Genomic DNA, 15627 nt, shown 5'->3' with positions numbered 1-15627 from the left:
CCTGTCTGTACATTAGTCTCCTAAGACTCAACAAATTGCTGAGCCAAGATCCACTGCGGACCAAGTCTTGGGAGTGGGGTCTGGGCACAGAACTTTGCATCTGCTCCATAGATGTTCTAACTTGCAGGCAGGGCTGAGAGCATTGCATCACAAGGAAAGCGGATGGGATTTTTTGAATGGGATTTTTAGGATGGGCTCCACAATACCAGCCCCCACAGGTCGATCTTCATTCAGAGAGACCCTACCAGACATGACAGGTCTCCCAATGGGATGCTATCTGAAGTGCACAGAAATCCTTACGAAGTAGTTTTATTAAAAAGTCAAACTGGAATCCAGTGAAGCCTCCAACTGTATCTCTCAGTGTTGGAAAAATACATGGGATAGAGTTAATCATGCAAAAGGTCACCTTGGGAAAGCAATCAGTAAAATCAAGAATACGAGAAATTTGGTGCAACTAATAATCTGGTTTCTTCAATTAAAAAAAAAAAGAGAGAAGTGAGAAAAAGAAAGAGAGAAGGAAAAACTGCTACTAATTAAAGGATATTTAAGAGATTGCTCAGTGCAAGAAGCTGACCTAGTTTGGATCCGGATTCAAACAAATCAACCACAAAAAAACATTTATGTGACAACTGGGGAGATTTTAACACTGATCTGAAAATATTAAGAAATTAGTTTATTATTATTTTAGGTATGAAAATGGATTGTTTACTTTTAAAGGACCCTTATCTTTCGAGATATATTGTGAAGTAATTAGCAATGAAATATAATGATAAATTGGATATGGTTTAATAAATAATTATGAGTGATAAGAGTTTCATGAGAAGAGACTGAGGCGGATATGTTGATCATGTGAAGATTGAGTAATGGATAATCAGAGATTAATCATAGTTACTTCCTACTTTGATATGTGTTATTTTTTCCAGAATTCAAAAACTTTTTAAAAAACAAAGTTTCCTGAGAAGTTCTTTGAAAAGCTACATGTTAATCCCTAAATTATGAGGATCTTTCCAAAATGTGCCTTATATGAGGGTACTTCAAAAAGTATGTGGAAATGGAATTGAAAAAATGAGTTTATTTTGGTTCATAAAAAGTTGAGATCCATGCATAACCAAGGTCTTCAAAAAGTTCATGAAAAATGTGTATTAAGGGACACCTACACATGGATTCCAAGAAATTTTTGCACCAAAATAAACACTTTTTAATTCATTTTTTTCACGAACCTTTCAAAGTATCCTCATGCTTAGGTCCTTAAGCATAGTATAGAGAAATTAAAGTTGATATGATTTTTAATATATTTATTTATCTGATAGGCAGAGAGACAGAGACAAACAGACAACAAGTCCCATCTGCTGCCCACAACAGCCAGGGCTGGGCAAGCTGAAGCTGGAAGCAGAGAACTCATTGTGTGTCTCCTACATGTGTGGCAGGAACCCCTACACTTACGCCGTCACTGCTGCCTCCCAGGGTGTGCATTAATAGGAAGGTGGAATCCGGAGCAAGGCACAACTCAAACCCCGGCATTCCAATATGGGGAGCAAGGGTCCCGACCAGCATCTGAACTGCTATAGCAAGTGCCGACCCCTTAATCTGACTTTTCCAATATCTGGCATATGAATGGACAATCAGCATTACGTGCTGCAGATTTAGCTTTAAATGCTTCAAAACCATATACGTAAATAGCTACATAAATGCTCTCCTTTATAATGAATTTATGATAGGAATGAATCTGTGCTGACTCAAGCAGTAGCTGTAAATCATGCTTTCTGGATAAGGGTTCAGAAGTCAGCAGGTCCTGCAGAGCTCTATGGTCTCCTGAACAGTGAAGAAAGAAAGGTGGGCTGCTGGGAAAACCAGTGAGTGGATTCATAGTGCCATCCTTCACTTAGAGATATTTACACGGCTATCGCTGTGTGCCTTATCACTGCGCTAGATTCAGACACTCACAATGAACAAAAGGAACAAGATCCTAGCCCTTTACAAAGTTTATTTATTTACTTCTACTTAACTGAGAGGCCGGCAATCTGGGGAAGCAGGTAAAGCTTCCTCCTGTGATGCTGCCATCCAGGACAGGGGCTGCTTCGAGTCCTGGCTGCTCCACTTCTGAGCCAGCTCTCTGCTACTGTGCTTGGGAAAGCAGCAGAGCGTGGGCCAAGTGCTTGGGCCCCTGCACCCACTTGGGAGACCTGGATGAAGCTCCTGGCTCCTGCCTCCAGCCCCGCCCAGCCTAGCCTTGGCCATTGCAGCCGTTTGAGGGAATAAAGAGTGAACCAGAGGATGGAAGATCTCTCTCTCTCTCTCTCTCTTTCCCTCTCTCTCTCTTTCCCTCTCTCTCTCTCCCCCCAACTCTGTGACTGTGTATGTGTATGTGTGTGTGTGTGTGTCTCCCTCTCTGTACAACTTTGCCTTTCAAGTAAATCAATAAATATTTAAAAAGAGAGAGAGAGAGATTGAAATTTTCCTTCCACTGTTTCATTCCCCAAGTGCCCACAACAGCTGGGACAGGTTGAAGCCAGCACCCAGTGTGTGTCAGGGACCCAAGTACTTGAGCCATCAATTGCTGCCTCCCAGGGTACACATATGCAGGAAGCTGGATCAGGCGCAAAGGCGAGACTTGATCCCAGGCACTTCAATAAAGGATAGGGTGTCCCAAGCAACAACTTAATCTGCTGTGCCACAACACCCGTTTCCAAAACCCCAGCGAGTCTGGAGCCTCTCGTGGAGTACAGGAAATGGCTATACACACAAATTAATCTCAGGCTGTAAAACGTGCCAAGAAGCACAGAGAAGGGACCTGTTTGCTGATCTCACAGATCCTGAGAGGCAGCACTGGGATCCAAATCCAGGCCATTGGGCTTCAGAGCTCGCGGCTTCGCCACTGCCCACCTCCTAAGTTCAGAAGCGAGCAGCACAGGTTTCAGAGTCTGAGGACACTGAGGAGCCTGCACAGCTTGTAGCGGGTGACGTGGCAAGCAGGCTTGGGCTCAACGTGTGAACCACAGTCTTCGGCAAGTGGCACTCAAGGATTCCTAACCTGTAACTAGAACTGTATTTCAACATAACTAAATTCCTTTGTAACCAACACATTTTATTTTGCTTACAAAAACACACTGACTCTGAGAATGGATCTGTAGCCTAGGGAGTCAAAGGCCCAAGATGGGTTAAGAACCCTGGGACCACAGTTCCTAGGAGAATCAGGCCAGTTACCATTATCCTCATTCCTGCTGGGAATGAAGAACAGATTGCAGACTTGCAAAAGCTACCAAAGGGTGGTTCAGCCACCACATCTAAGCCACATTCCTAGCTCCCGTAAACCTGATACTTTAACACCTGCTCTGTGTGCATACACTGGACACCTTGTCCTGGAGAATCTGATAACACATCTGAAGAACTTGCCGGGGCCTCTACTTTCCTCATTGTCTGGGCCATTCTCAAGAGGAGCTACTCCCCAGGGTGTAGCTTTCCAATACAAGCCAGGCAATCCAGGGCTCACACACCCAAGCACGTCTCTTAAGGGGTTCTCACATGCAGGTTACCATTCACCTGCCTTAATTACCCAGGTCCAATTATTCAAACTGATGAATTCTAAACCTGTTTACCCTGCCCCACTCATCCCTTCCCACAGAAATCATAATAAATGGCCTCTGGCTCTGCCTTGTGATGGACCCCAGTGCTTGCTTTCTTGGCAAGCTCCCCACCCCCACCCCAGCATCACATGCACCCTCTCTCTTGCAGTCTGCAACTACATTAAACCCTCTTTACAACAGGAGTTATCTCCTGATCCATTGGCTGTAGCATACCTAATTAATAGAAGAATCTATTAAAAGTCACAGGACCAGGACCACAGGCTCCTTGATCGAATCTGAGGTCATATGTTCTTCCTCTACTTAGCTATATGTGGGCCTTTAAATACCTTGCAAGTGTCACAGGAGCAGAAAAGTCGATTAACATTCTATGCGATTTCCTTATCGTGAATTCCTTTGCAATTATAAACAACTCTCTTCTCTCCTTATCATTCTTTAAACTAATGACTGCTGTTGGTTTTTCCAACCTCAAATTTCTTCCAGACTGTCTAGCCAGTTTGCAATATCATAGCTCTGAGTCAACTGTCAATAAATTATCTGACTTTTTTCATTGCATGTAATTTTATTATCAATGGTTGACATTATATTCAGTTCTTCCATACAAAACAAACCAAAAAAAGTCTGTGTATTTCTTTTAAATGCTATAACCTAAGATATTTGCTGCATGATAGAATGACAGAAGCCTGGGCTCTAGAGTCATTCTTCCATTCAAAAATATGTATTGATCACCTGCTGTTTGCCAGGTACTCTGCTATGTGCTGGAAATACACTGGTGATCAGTAACAGACACTAACCCTAGTGATGTATTTAACTTGAAAAAGACACACATTAATCAACTCATCCAAAATACAAGCATGTAAACTGCAAACTGTAACAAGCACCAAAAAGAAATACTGCAAATTGGTACAAGAATTCCTTTTGGAGTGCCTAATCTATTTTACAAGGTCAGAGGAACATCTCCAGGCTAGTTCAGATCTAAAAGATAATTATGAAGTTAATCAGGAAAAGAGGTGTTGAGAATATCCTGGTCAGAAAGAACAGCAAAGTCCTCAGAGTGGGAGACTCAAGGTCAGGTGGTGAGAACGGGCCAGCAGCAGGGGTCAGGGCACACAGCATCTTAGCAGCCATCTTAAGATATATGGTCTTGTCCTTGCTGACAGTGGGAAGCTGCTGGATTTGGAGTTCCACTTAGGAATTCCATCCTGACTTCTTTTTTACTGTAAGACTTTGGGCAGGCCATTTACTCATTCTTAAGTCTCAGTTCTCTCACTGATAAAATGTTAGAAAAACAACTCTTAAGACATAGAGGATTTATATGAAAAAAAAAAAAACAAAAACCTGTGGGACCCTCCTAAACATATTTCCTATTATTTTTGTAAGTCACTTCAGATCAAAGGGCTTTCTCTTAATCTCCTTCGGTCAGTTCAAGGGAGCAGACTCCTCCTAAGTCAGTTCCGAAATGGAATCTTCAGATACTTGGAGGTTTACCAAATGCAGAGGAGAGGAAGCTGTAGGACACAGCTACTGCCTGGATGCCCGTGGCCATCCTCTATTTTGGCATGTCTAAAACTGAACTAGTCCTATTGCTCTTAAAGCCCCTGGGTCCCTCCCACTGTTAGCAAATGGTATAATCAACCCTTCAATCACGTAAGCTGGCAACTGGGCAGAGAGCCCAAACCTCTCCCTCTTCCTCAGCCCCATAGCTAATGAGTTCCAAGTCCCTCAGATTGTTCCTGCAAGGCGTCTGCTGAATTCCTCCCCCTTTCCTGCCTCATCCAGGCCCTAGTTCGAGCTAGCTCAGGCCTTCATCCTCTCTTGCCAGGCGATTACAATCATCTTACAACAAAATTCCCACTTCCAATCCAGCCTCCAGCTACCAGTGTAGAACACAGATCAAGGACTTCAGCTTACAGCTCTTCTTTATGGCTCTTTCCCAACTCCTTCCTGAAGAACAGTTTAAACTCTTAAGCAGGACACATAGAGCCCTCTGCAACCACCCTTTAACCTAGCTCTTCAATTCCATTCCTGCCGGCCCCCTCCTAAGTGCAGACAACAACAAAACTGCAATTCTCCGAAACACAGCAGGCAGACCTCCCCCAAGGTCTCTGTCTTTGCTCATGCAGTTCCCTCTGCTGGGGATGCCATCCTACCCCTGACTGCCTATGCACATGAACGGAACAATCTCTCTTTCTCCTTCAAGGTCAGCTCAGACTGAGAGTAAAGATGTTTTCCTGGCTCCCTCCTTGCCTGCACATCTTCTCCCCTCAAGGTTCTTTGTACAGACCTCATAGAGCAGTCACTTTCTCATTTCCTGTTTTTGACCCACCCATGTCACTCCAGCAGAAGGAACAGACCATGGCTTAGCTCCCCAACACACAGCAGGACAGCAGGCTTAGCACTGGGGCGCAATATATGTTAAGTGAATAAATAAGAAAATCATTAAATTAAAGGGAGGTAGTTTCATCTTGCAGGATAAGCTAACTACTACAGATCTTTAAAATAATTATGACATGCTTTAACAAGAACTGAATTTTCTGTCACTGGAAGTTGCCCAGTAGACAGATTCTTGCTGAACGACAATGTCCAAGGTTTATATACGTTAGAACCTTCTTAGATACCCTCAAGGTCCCTTAAACTACAAATGTTGCATTCTACCCTATGCCACCATTTTTGTTTTCCCCTACGAGAGTATACCCAAGTACTGCAACTGTACAGATAACATTAGTCAAAAAATAATGTCAACACAAATCCTAATCCTATTTTTAAAAAAAGATTTATTTTCTGGAAGAACAATGGAGACAGAAAAAGTGAGAGAGAGAGAAATTTTCCATCTAATGGTTCACCCCCCAAATGTCTATGATAACCAGGGCTAGGCTAGGCTGAACCTGGGTCACCCACTTGGGTGGTAGGAACCCAAGTAGTCAGGCTATCATCAGATGCCTCCCAGATGGTGTAGCAGGAAACTGGATTGGAAGTGGAGGCAGGATTTATCTCGGGCACTTCGATCTGGGATGCAGGCATCCTGAGCAGCAGCTTATTAACCTGCTGTACCACAATGCCTTCCCCTAAATTCTCATCCCACAGTAAGCAGGAAGCTCTGAGAATAAACATCTTTTACTAAGGCATTAATTCCAGCCATGTCATATGTCTGAGAACAGTTTTGCCCTCAAGGAGTGATTTCACTCAGTGGAGTTAAGAAAACAATAGCAATAATAGTAAACACAGTGCATGCCTACAGCAAGACACTAAATTGAGACTAGGGCACCTCAATGCTACTTCTGATGTTATTAAATCTAAGAGCATGATTTATATGAGCAACTCAGGACTCCTTACTAATAATGCTATTTTGGCTAATTTTCCAAGTAATTTATGCAAATAATTTTTCAATTATCACTTATGGTAACTAAATTGTTGGGAACAGCATAATTCTTACATATAACTAGGCTTATGGTCCCTTATATTTTCTCCCATCCAAGTCCAACCTTGCTTAGCTTCTGAGATCAGACAAGATCATGCGCATTCAGTGTATTCTCTCTAATATTGCAATACACTATTTGAAGCTCAAGTATTTCTAATGCACATAAATATTACCTTATAGAAATACATTTAATATATTACTTAGCAGGACATTTACCACATTCTGTCTTGCAAATGCTTAGAAAACTCTAGCTCTCAATAAATACTGAGAATATGAAACTTCTTGTCTTGGGGACATGGTTCAATTTCATTTAAATCTAATTACAGAAAAATAAGTCTTGAATTGAGTTGTTCTCTAAATCAGAACTGTATGTGCTTGCACATTCCCTAAATGTATTATGAGCTGCATACCTATAGTTTCCACAAAATAGTAAGTTCACAGCCAAAAAGACAGTCTTTCAAATCCTCTGACTGTTTGCCATATGTAATATATTGTCTCACATGAGATGACAGTGATACAATTTCTGTGCAAGGATGACAGATGTCTAACATCCACCCACCTGAACTTTTCATTGTATGTCAAACCTGTTAGCAAAGAGCAGAATGCCAGAGAGCAATCTGGACCACGGTTTTAGCTCTGTCTCTACAAAGGAAACTTGAACAAGTAACTCAAGCTTTCAGAACCTCTGCTTGATTATTTTGCAAGTAGATAAATTGGATTAGGAGCTTTCCTTTAAAAAATGTTTATTGATTGAAAGGTAAATGTAGACCAATTGTTGATGATTAGGAGGTTGCGGCACAACCTAAGTACTACCTGGTAACAGGTCTGTTTCCTGTTCCCCATGCCTGACCTCCTCTGCTTTTTTGTCAGTTCATGCCTTTCCAGCTTCCCATGTACTGTGCAGAAGAGAGCAATCAGTAGCACTGTTTGCCAGTGCTGGGAAAGAACAGACCCAGTAAAAGTTGGCTGACATAAAGGCCAGAGATCGCAGTAGGCTATCATTTCAGCATGAACATCTATTAATTAAAGTTAAATCCATCAGCAGCACCCTGAAGCTAGTCTGGTAGTTTTTACAGATAACCATGTCTCCCTGTACACACGGTGATTATACATTCTGCTCTAGCCAGGACAGAACCATTTGAAGGCTCTGTTGTTCTGTTATAACTAGTGGAGACATCTCCTCATTTCATTTTCAAAATCATCCTGGTTTCCATAACAAAATATGTGGTCACCCTAAAGGCACGGCAGGTAAAAGAACAGTAAAATGACTTGCTCTGCATGTATTTCTGGGCAGTCCAACTGCAGCAAACTTCACTTCCACAGTCTCCCGGCCTGGATTCTCCCTGAGTGGAGTCAGACGCTCCAGTCTGTGGAAGGATGAGCTCAGACGAATTTGCCATGTACGTCTGCAAAAGCCTTCCTTAAGAAGCATGCAATGGCTCAAGTCTGCCCAACTGAGCCATAAATGTATAAAAGAATCAGCTTTGCCCTGAGACGAAAGGCATTTTTCATGGAGAAAGTTTATGTTAAAAGAGCATAAATACGCGTTGGAGGGCTCTGCACTGCTCTCTAGGAAGAGTTAAAGAAAACATGAATGCCATTCATAGTATAAAGTTGGAGGCACCCATTTAAAAAGTGGTATTTTAATGGAACTATATAAATGTCCTGTGAATGCAACTTTCCACCTGCCAAGAATAACTTCAGGGTCTGCATGAGACAAATACCTAAGTAAGGTTCCCTACAGAGGAAAGCCAAGAAACAGAAAATTGATGCCCTTTTGTTCCCTCTACCTCACATACAAGTATGTCCCAAAAACATGAACTAGATTTCTTGTGAACTTTCTTGGGCTTTCTTTCATAAGTTTCTCTCCATATTTCATCAGGAAAGACTGTCCTCACTGCTGCTATCTTTAGTAATGGTAAGTAAAAAACAACGGTTCTTCTCTAACGGTAAGAAATGGAGTTTAAAACTACAGATGGGGATGCGTGTTTGGCACAGTAGTTACGATATCACTTGGGATGCCCACATCCCATACTGGAGAGCTTGGTTTCAAAACTTAGCTTCACTTCTGATGCCAGCTTCCTACTAACGCACACTGTGCAAGGTAGCCGGTGATGATTTCACTCCTTGCGTCCCTGACACCCATAAGGGAGATGGAAATTGAATTTCAGGCTCCCAGTTTGGACCTGCCCAGCACTGGTGGTAACAGGCATTTGGGGAGTCAATCTGTGGATGGAAGATCTCTCTCTGTCTCCCTGTCTCTGGGTATGTGTGTCTGCCTTTCAAGTGAAATGGAAATAAATAAATATATCTTTTACAAATTCTACTACTTATTACTAGTTTTTAAAAAGACAAAAATGGGATATTATATTTTTGGAAATTTATAAACACATTTGATAAATGTTAAGTGTTCACAATCTTTGGGAATTTTCAGAGAATCATAATTACCCATATTTGTAATAGCAGAAAGCTGCCATCTAAATGAACAGCAAATATTCATTGCATAAGGCTACAGAAGTCATCTTTAAAGCAGTAGAAAGGGGGTCAGTGCTGTGGTGTAGCAGGTTAAGCCTCCACCTGCAGTGCTGGCATCCCATGTAGGCATCAGTTCAAACCCCAGCCGTTCCACTTCCAATCCATATCCCTACTAATGTACCTAGGAAAGCAGCAGAGGATGGCTCAAACCCCCGGGCCCTGCACCCACATAGGAGACCTGGAAGAAGCTCCTGGCTTCAGCCTGGCCCAGCCCCAGCTATTGCAGCCATTTGGGAAATGAATCAGCGGATAGAAGATTTCCTCTCCCCTGCCCTCCCTCTCCCCCTTCTCCTTCCCTTCCCTCCCTCCTTCTCTCTCTGTATCTCTACGTTTCAAACAAATAAATCTTTAAAAAATCTAGTAAAAGTGTGATAAATTGTAAGTAAAGGAAACCCATGTCCTTTCTCTTGGGAAGGGTGAACATTTAACCTTGATTTAAGCTGTTGGTTACGGCACCTGCATCCCATCTCAGAGTTCCTGGGTTTGAATCCTGGCTCCAGCTTCGGATTACAGTTTCCTCCTAATGCAGACCCTAGCAGTTAGTGGTGATGGTAAAAGTAATTGGGTTCCTACCAACCACTTGGGAGACCTGGATTAAGTTCCTGGCTCCAATCCTGGCCTAGCCATAGTCATTGTGGAAATTTGGGGAATGAACCAGCAGATGAGAACATGGTCTCTTACTCATTCTCTGACTTCCTCTCAAATAAATAAATAATTAATTGAAAAGACAGCTTGTGGGAAAGTTTACCCACCTGCACTGTGTTCAATGTGCCCCTCGCTTTACAAACCCACAACACCCACGACAAACTAAAAGGCCCAGTAGCTGTCTGCCAGCCCCAGTACCACTGTTCCACGACCACACTTCCTCCGAACACGAAAGAGACATTTAAAAGATGGCAAATCAGTTGACTGAATCCATAGCAATGAAGAGAATGCAGAATGCTTGTGATCATGCAGGTGCTATGGATTGTTTCCTCTTAGATATTATCCACGTCTCACCCTTAAAAAATGCTCAAGATGCATTTTTTTATCCTTACATGAATTTGATTTTTGACTCCTAATACTGCAAAACAAAATTGTATAGGCTATCCAGTGTTTCCGCAGTTGAGATATTCCCTAAACTCCTAAGGAGTTAGAGAAGGTAGCAACATACTAAAAGTAGACAGAAATAAGTCTATTGAAAATGCTGACTGAAGAGTACAAGGCCACAGCTTTGGACCCAGCAGGAATGAGGACAGATTTCTAAATCTTGAAAACTACTGCGAGGGGGCAAGCCCCCTGTCCAGAGCTCACCACTGGTTTGCTCTACTTGCAGCTTCCACGAGAACTAAAAGCCCAGTCTAAAACCTTGCTCCTCAGGGGGTGGTCCCTGGCCCCTGGCCGGCAGCAGCAGCATCCCAGAGATGCCTGTTAGAGATGCAGGCTCTTGGGCCTGGCTCATGCCACGCTGAGATGCCCAGGTAATTCACCATCACACTGAGGTTTGAGCACCCTGCTCTGGTGGACTTGGAATGAGCAGGTGGACAGCTAATCCCTTCCTGCGAAGGATGTTTACTTGGCTTCTTCACTGCAAATAAATCCTGCACTGTTCCAGTAGGGTAACCTCTACTGCACTTGGATAAGGAACAAAGCTGGACTCTGAATTCCTGTTCTGCTACTGACTAGTGAGTTACTCAATTTAGCTGAGTACCAGTTTCTTTCCCTAAAAATAAACAAATAAATAAATAGGAAAGAAAATTATTTTGCAGGGCTGTTAGGAGAATATAAGACAAGAGGGCAATGTAAGGGGGCCCAGGAATGTGCCCCGCAGAGAGCTGAAATCAGCTTTTGAGCTGATAATGAAATAGGCAATCAATAAATCCTGCTCTAATATTGAAAGAATAATGCTAGTTCTCTAAAAGTTAGCATACACTGGCCGGCGCCGCACCTCAATAGGCTAATCCTCCGCATGCGGCACCGGCACACCGGGTTCTAGTCCCGGCTGGGGCGCCGGATTCTGTCCCGGTTGCTCCTCTTCCAGACCAGCTCTTTGCTGTGGCCCGGGAAGGCAGTGGAGGATGGCCCAAGTGCTTGGGCCCTAAACCGCATGGGAGACCAGGAGAAGCACCTGGCTCCTGGCTTCGGATCAGCGCGGTGCGCCGGCCGCAGTGCGCTAGCCACAGTGGCCATTGGAGGGTGAACCAGCAGAAATAGGAAGACCCTTCTCTCTGTCTTTCTCTCTCTCACTGTCCACTCTGCCTGTCAAAAAAAAAATTATAAAAGTTAGCATATACATTTCATGGGATTTTAACAAAAGTCCTAATAGATATTTTTAATTAGATAAAATAATCTGAAAGTCCATATGGAAATAGAAACTTTAACCAAGATAAGAAACACAAGTGCTTTACAAGAAAATAAGACTATAAAAGAACATACAAAATAATATATAATCATCTATAGAAAAATTACATTAAAAAGGATAGATGGGGGCTGGCACTGGCTCAGTGGTTAAGTCACCACTTGGAAGTTCTTCATCCTATAACAGAGTGCCTGAGTTTAAGTCCCAACTCCACTTCTGCTACCAGCTTTCCACTAACAGGCATCTTGGGAGGCAGTGGTCATGGTTCAAATAGTTAGATTCCTGCCACCCAAGTGAGAGACCTGGATTGAATCCCCAAAGTCTGGTTACAGACTGGCCCAGCGGGTTTTGCAGGCATCTGGGGAGTAGACAGAAGATCTCTCTATGTCTGTTTATCTCTCTCTCTCTTCTTTCAAATAATTTTTTTAATTTATTTATTTAAAAGGCAGAGTTACAGGGGAAGGAAGAAAGAGAGAGAGATATCTTCTACGCACTGGTTTACTTCCCAAAAGGCAGCAGTGGCCAGGGTTAGGCCAAGCTGTAGCCAGGGGCCAGGAGTTTCATCCAGATCTCCAACTTGGGTGGCAGGGGCCCAAGCACTTGGGCCATCTTCCACTGCCTTCCCAGGCACATTAGCAGGAAGCTGGATCAGAAGTGGAGCAGCCAGGACTTGAATCAGTGCCCACATGGGATGCTGGCATCATAGGTAGCAGCTTAACTTGCTATGCCACGATGCTGGCTCCAGCAAATAAAAATTTTTAAAAAGGACATATGAGAGGCCGGCACTGTGGTGCAGCAGGTTAAAGCCCTGGCCTGCAGCATTGGCATCCAATATGGTCACTAGTTCCAGTACCAGGTGCACCATTTCTGATCCAGCTCCCTGTTAATGCAGCTGGGAAAGCATCAGAGAATGGTTCAAGTGCTTGGGCCCCTGCACCCATGTGGGAGAACCAGAATAAGCTCCTGGCTCTGACTTGGTCCATCCCTGGTCATTGCAGCCATTTCAGGAGTGAAGCAGTGGATGGAAGACCTCGCTCTCTCTGCCTCTACCTTGTCTGTAACTCTGCCTTTCAAATAAATAAAATATATCTTTAAAAAATAAAAGGATATGTGAATATTTCTTTTAACTATTGCGTAGCAACAGATAACATAAATTAAATCAATAAACAACAGAATAAACCTACATGAAAACTATGAAATAATTAACTAATATGAAATATGAATTGAAACATGTGGAACAAAAATATAAAATGATGCTCCTATTCACTGCTTCGGGGAGAGTATAGAATAAAGTAACAGTAAGATAACACCTTAAGTTTTTCAGATTGGCAAAAATTAAAAAGTGCCATAATGCCAATCAGATGGCAGCAAACACTTTTAGACAAGCGATGGAGTATAATGGTAGTTTTATTTCTAGGGGACAAATTCCCAGGACAAGGTCCAGTCAAATAAGTCATTGTAAATGTAGCAGTAGTAGCAGCCCTAATCCTATCAATAACAATTACCACCATCACTACCACAAAGATAGGAGCCATCCACCTCCTCCACTCCATCTTCAATTAATAGTCATTGGAGCAACGACAACCACAACTACTACTCCACACAGACAGCAGCTTTGTGCCACTGTCCTAAGTGCTTTAGGGATATTAGCTCTAATCCTCGCAACTCTAAAAAACAGAAACGATTATTCCCATTGTACAGAACAGGAGATACTGAAAGTGCCTTGCAAACACAGAAGTACTCCATTAGCTATTTTGTATGTTAGCTTTATACGATACCAAATCATTTTGTTTTGTTGATGAAATTGTGTTTCAACATAACAAAGACACTCCAATGGCTCAAATTCAGCAGAAAAACAATTTAACAACAATAAAAAAAAACATGAATGTCCACGATACGAATGGGTACATGTGAGCAGATACAAGCAAATATATCTTTGCATCAAACAACTTAAAATACATAGGGATGCATACTAGATGGTTAACCTGGATGACCATGCTGGAGAGGAGGTGATACTGGGAGAAGAGGAGGGTTGGAGGAAAAGGAAAGCAAACCAGATAAAATCAAAACACACAATGTTAGAAATTTGTAGTACAGGAGAACGGCAGAGACATAACAGCTTTCATTCTCTGTGGAATGAAACTCCTGGAAGAGTTTAAGGTTTAGGAGTTTTTAAGCAAATTACATTTTTCAGAAAAGCAATAATCTTGTTAAATGATTTGGATTTCCCCCTCACATAATAATCATTGTTAAGGAAGTTTTCAGGGGCAGGCCTTGGGAGGCATCGGTGAAGCCACCACCAGGGATGGCTGCATCCCATAGCCAAGGGTCTGGGACCAACTGCTGCCTTTGCTTCTCACCCAGCTTCTTGCTAATGCACCTGCACGCTGCAGGTGATGACCCAGGTACTAGGGTTCCTGCCCCCTTGTGCGAGACCAGGATGGGGTTTCTAGATCCTGGCACTGGCCTGGCTACTGCAGGCATCCGGGAAGTGAAGTACTGTATGAAAGATCTCCCCCCTTCTTACTCTGCCACGAAAGTAGATAAAGAAATCTTTCAAAAAACAAACAAACAAACAAACAAAAAGGTTTTCAGAGCTTTATTCTTTACTGAACAACAACAACAAAAAACTTAGTAATTCCAAAGTTAAAAATCAAGGCTACCCGTTAAAGGCACTGTCTAGGAGAAGGAAAGCTAAGCGGTGCTCCTGGAATCGCCACCATTGGACTATCTGACCTTTGGCAAGTCATCTAACCCTCACTTATTTCCTCATTCACAAGGGAAGGAAGTTCAGCAAGGCCATTTCTGAAGTTCTTTTTAGTAACAGAACGTGATGATTTTTTAATTAAAATGCCTAAGGTAGAAATGTAAGAAGCTATTAAATAGGAGTGATAAATACACTTTAAAAAAAAAGTTCAAAAATCTTAATACCTTATAGATAAGTAATGTAACGATCCAGTTTAAAATGTACCTTTTAAGAATTAAAAACTACAATAAGATCAATTAGCAATTTTACATTTCTAAATGGTGAATTTCACTCAATGTTTTAATTTTCACGTTGAGAGAAAAATGCTGTCATGTTAGATATATTCCAGATTATTTGCTTAACGAAGGTTTGTCACCTTAAAATGGTATCATCCTCAAACAGTCAATCAACCAAAAGGTCATCCTCTGGAGGCCCATGAAGAAAACACGGGTCAATGCCAGTCAGGCAGCACTCTCCCCTCCAAAAGAGTTCCATATTAACATTTCTAACAGAAAATTCTAGAATCCCAGAAATAGCAAAAAAAAAAAAAAAAGTACCTACTTAAGTATGACAGCCTACTGAAGCAGTAAGTTTTAATTTTTATATTTTCCTATGTTACATAAATACTAACGATTATTAATAACACTTTATGAAAATCTATGCCTGAGCATAAGGCATTAAAAAGTCGGTAACCCATAGGGCATAAGGATTTCCATGAGCTTCTTAAATTTTATTCCCTTAAACAGTCATGGGATTTTCCAAAAGTATACACAAAATTCCTTAAACTTCACCAACTTAGAAACTGCTACACGAAAACCACCTTTCAGAACTTATGGGATCCCCTAGAAAACCCTACCTACTCTTTTGATAGGATACCTAGGTATGAATCTTTACCAAGAAAAAATATTAAGAGTGCTAGTCCCAACCAAACTTCATAGGCTAGGGGGACATGGAGAAACAATGTATGGCTTGCACAGTTATCTCAAAGTCCTGCAAACAAGCGGTTCCC

The 15627-nt window shown here is 42.2% G+C and overlaps 1 protein-coding gene across 1 annotated transcript in view; it reads right to left on the bottom strand.

Annotated features, from left to right (window-relative positions):
• The window catches only part of TSPAN12 (tetraspanin 12), an 86099-nt gene that overhangs the window by 68605 nt on the left and 1867 nt on the right, over nt 1-15627 (bottom strand). The window lies entirely within an intron of this gene.

The sequence above is a fragment of the Lepus europaeus genome, chromosome 1 (assembly GCF_033115175.1).
Source record: "Lepus europaeus isolate LE1 chromosome 1, mLepTim1.pri, whole genome shotgun sequence".
Taxonomy (NCBI): Eukaryota; Metazoa; Chordata; class Mammalia; order Lagomorpha; family Leporidae; genus Lepus; species Lepus europaeus.
The sequence above is the reverse complement of the archived record's forward strand: the minus strand, read 5'-3'. Positions and strand labels throughout refer to the sequence as shown.